The sequence below is a fragment of the Equus quagga genome, chromosome 8 (genome assembly GCF_021613505.1).
Source record: "Equus quagga isolate Etosha38 chromosome 8, UCLA_HA_Equagga_1.0, whole genome shotgun sequence".
NCBI classification, from domain to species: Eukaryota; Metazoa; Chordata; class Mammalia; order Perissodactyla; family Equidae; genus Equus; species Equus quagga.
The window spans coordinates 125111853-125112607 of NC_060274.1; the positions used below are offsets into that span (position 1 = coordinate 125111853).

At 73.2% G+C, this 755-nt stretch overlaps 1 protein-coding gene across 1 annotated transcript in view; it reads left to right on the forward strand.

The window, feature by feature from the left end:
* The first annotated feature begins 514 nt into the window (after positions 1 to 514).
* Positions 515 to 755, forward strand: part of CUL1 (cullin 1) — a 112082-nt gene continuing 111841 nt past the window's right edge. Inside the window, exon 1 of the mRNA XM_046669318.1 lies at positions 515 to 636. The gene's annotated coding sequence lies outside the window, so the exon portion shown is untranslated. The remainder of the gene's footprint in view (positions 637 to 755) is intronic.

Sequence of the window (755 nt, forward strand, 5' to 3'; positions counted from 1 at the left end):
TTTCAGGGGGTGACTGCTGAGACCTGCCGGTGGAAAGGGCTCGAGAACGCGGGACACGTCTCTCGAAAGTCTGCGCCTGATGTTCAGGGCCACTTGCCCATCTCGGACTTTATCAGCCGGTCGGGGACACTGCTTTTGGCTACTCTCCCCGCCCGGGGTGTAGCTGTATTTGTGCTCCACGTCGGTTCGGGGGTGTGTGCGCCCAGGAGAGGGGCAGGAGGAGGTGGAGGAGCGTCTCCTCCAGGCTGTTTTGGGGCAGTTTCCCCGGAGGCTGGTGCCCCCAACCTAAAAAGGTGACCCCTCCTCGTACGTCCGAAGTGGCGGGAAGCCGGGTCTTGAGCAGCGGCCCAAGGCGAGGGTGGCTGTAAAACCCGGCGGCGGAGCCGGGGCGGGCGCGGGGGCGCCGGGGAAGGGCCCCGGCCGGCTCTCAGGTAGGAACAGCCGGCGAGCGGGCCCGGGCCGGCGTGGGGTGGCCCGGGGCCGTGGCGGCGGCGGGCGGGCCGTTTCCGGGCCCCTCCCGCGCCTCGGGCCGCTGGGGCGATGGCGGCGACGGTTTCCCGGCTCCCCCGCCCCGGACGCCGATGGCGCTGCGTTCCGGCCCTCCCCCCTGCCTCTCCCCCGCGGTCGCCGGAGCCGGTGAGGCCGGGAGGGCGGGGAGCCGGGGAGGAAAGGCGAGAGGGCGGAGGTTGCGTGGTGCAGGCGGCGGCGGCGGGAGGAGGGCCGGCGGGCGGGCGGGCCGAGGAGGAGGAGGAGGA